We start from the raw sequence: 3,334 nt of genomic DNA on the forward strand, positions 1-3,334 counted from the left end.
CTCCTCCTCAAAAGCTAAAGACTCAGAAATGGCACATACTAAGGAAAGTTCATTGTGGGACTGGTTCTAGCGGCTCTAACTCTGCACCAAGGCTGAATTTTGGGAAAGAGACTTCTTCTGGTATTGGGGGACCACTAAGGTCTATATAAAAGTATCCAAAGAACAACATGTCATGGGATATTTATAACTTTACCTAAGCGATGCTGCTAAGATGATAAAAAATGACTTTGGCAAATGTAGTGATGTGATAACTAATAGGGACGACAGGCAGCCATATCTATACGGATAACTATACGAACAAATCTATCTTTTCAACAATGCCTAATCTAATCATGCTTTCCTGCCACATACAGTGGGATATTGATAGGAAACAGAAAGATTATTTCTAAATACTGAATACTGAAAGGATATCAAACCTTTTTATATTAATGGGTGTTTGTTCTAATTAAGCTTATTAAACTAAACTATGGATGAAAATGTATGAAGTGTATTATACATTACGTGCTGATGTGCATTTAGTTTAAGCTTATTGTGACCCACTGCAATGGAAGTAAGGTCATCAATAACAAAATGAACTGCAACAGCTGATGGTGTCATTTCACATGAGTACGGGAAGCTACGCAATTCATGACATTTGTCTTATTTCACTTGTTTTCCCTAAAGTAAATATGGATCAGTATAATTAATCTTTCACTAATACTTTTTAATTTCAAAGATGCAGCGACATTAATCAAAATAAAATACAATGAAATAGTAAAACTACAACCTCAAATATCGGGGAGTGGTAATATGTGAAAGGTCATTGGAGTAGATTTATGGAGTGAAAAGTGTGGGTGAGGAAGAAATGATTCTTCCTTCCCTCAAAACTGCTAAGGTGCCATGGAGCAAGACGTGAGAGCCCGAGTGAAAACAAAAAAGAAGAAAATATTGTGTCAATGGGTTGGGAGAAATGTGTAACGGAGGAAAAAGGCAGAAAGCAAGAAAAAAAGAGAAGACAGACTGAACAGATGAGCAGCGGGTCTAGTTGCCTAACAGATGAGCCAAGCAGAAGTCACAGATCACTAGTGTATATCCATCAGAGCTCTCACAGCTAACTAATTCCTCCAATCAGATGGATCCGTGTAAATATGTCAAATGGGGGACGGGAAATTGCCAGTGTGGTTTATTGACTGTGATAAAATCTGAAAAGCACCGCTGAACATAATTACATACTTGTCAGAGCCATAAAAATTAGCTTTATTATCAATGGGATGGTTTTGTACAACTTCATTTGGGGGCGATGCCTTCCAGATGGGGAGCGTGGAGAGCTTTTTTACACTCCTCCTCTCTTCCCTGCATCTGGCTCTGTCATTAACAGCATGATGCTCTCTCTCTCTCTCTTTCTCTCTGCCATTGCACACAGGCAGTCACACACTCCTGCACACACACACGCACACACACACACACACACACACACACAGCAACATTTGTGATAAGACTCGCTCAGAGAAACGCATACACACACATAAAAATACATTTATTTAATTCATACAGTAGCGTATGGAAATGCACTTGCGCGCACACACACGCACGCACACACACACACACACACACACACACACACACACACACACACACACACACACACACACACACACACACACACACACACCTAGATGCAGATATACCCACGTACAGCAACGCACATCTAACTGCATGTGTGCTAGTAACACATTTCCACACGGCAGCATACCCATGGATACACTGTAGGTACCACTCATTCGAACATACAGACACGTGCTGCATGCGTGGACATCATGTGCAGCCGAGATCCCCATTACTTAAATATTCATCTAAATGGTGATGTTGAACTCCGGCTCTCCCCACACACTGATAACACATTTGGGTGACTCTTCCAGCTGGGCCTCAGCGGTGCTCTGCACCTCTTCTGCACAGATAGCAGCTTTAACTGAGTCTGCAGGGACAAAGCAGCCTCAAGTTTCCTCTATTACACCCATTTAAAGCCACGCGACTGTGAGAAGAGTTTTAATGCAGTCCCACTTAGGGAGGAGAAAAACAGCCTTAAAAGGTGCATGAGTTGGCTAATTCATGCAGGTTCACTTTTCAATCCCAGCATGAATAGCCTTTAACCAAACGATGTTTTCATATAAATAAAAGTCCACTCTGCTACTTTCTGTGGCTGCATGGAATCACATGCTACATTACATGTGCTGTGCTAAATACCTGATGTGTGAAAATAAAATATATCTCGATATGAACAAAACATATTTGATTCAAATATGGCCAAATCCGGACAGGTGCATGGAAGTACTGACATGAGCTTTTTTTTTAGTTTACAAACCAGGGAGAAGAGCACAGACATAAACAAAAATACAAAAATATGTCATATTAAGTATCCAAAACGTTGGCAGATCGTTTTGTGTTCATGGAGGACCATTGGTCATAGAGATAAAATAGTTTCCAGAGCCTCTACACTCTAGAAAAGTTATTCGGGATCTCGTCAGACCTTTTCTCCCTATAAGAAAAACAGCACCGGTCCCTCCTCCACTCCCCCCCTCCTCTCCTCTCCTCCCTCCTTTCCATCTCTCATTACGCCCAACACTACAAGACCCCACCACAGAAAAATCCATATCCATCGATCCCTGCTACCAGCCGTGGTCGCCACAATTATTCTTGAGGAGGAAACGTTGGCGATAAATTACATGTGTGCTTTTCATCTGCTGCTCTGTGGCGGCGAGCCCTCCGAGGACCTGGGTGGGGACCGCGAGGTGGGGTGGTGGAAGAGTGACGCGCTGCTGTCAACACTGGAGGATGCGGCTGGTTAAAGCAGCAAGAACCCTGCACCCACAACACAACCTTTGCATTGACTTCATTCATTCCTGATTCACCTTAACCCCTACCGTTTATCAGTAAGCAAATAAGACTTTATAACTCTTACCTTCTACTTTATCCTTATGCAACAAAATCCCTAAAACCACATTTATCAGCCTCAAACTTAATTTTTACTCTAAACACAATTAAGCTATAGGTCGCAAACATCTGTTTAAAAGAAAACAGGGCCCATGTGCCGAAAGTCTAGCACCAGACACAAAAATGCCCTGAAAACTACATTTCCTGCTAATGTGTCTGTACTGAAAGCCCTTAAAGTTTTTAGTTTTTTAATTTTGAATATTGGCTAATCACTTCTTCTATTTTGTTCTCATAATGTACCTCAACACCCCAACCCTTACTGGAATTAAATATACCTTATCGCGAGACAATAAAAGAACGTTGAAGTCAAAATATACAACCTCTCTTTGCATGTGTGTGTGAATATATATATATATATATATAT

The 3,334-nt window shown here is 41.1% G+C and overlaps 1 protein-coding gene across 1 annotated transcript in view; it reads right to left on the reverse strand.

Annotated features, from left to right (window-relative positions):
- znf407 (zinc finger protein 407) overlaps positions 1-3,334 on the reverse strand; it is a 146,892-nt gene that overhangs the window by 51,612 nt on the left and 91,946 nt on the right. The window lies entirely within an intron of this gene.

The sequence above is a fragment of the Etheostoma cragini genome, chromosome 6 (genome assembly GCF_013103735.1).
Source record: "Etheostoma cragini isolate CJK2018 chromosome 6, CSU_Ecrag_1.0, whole genome shotgun sequence".
In the NCBI taxonomy this organism is placed as follows: domain Eukaryota; kingdom Metazoa; phylum Chordata; class Actinopteri; order Perciformes; family Percidae; genus Etheostoma; species Etheostoma cragini.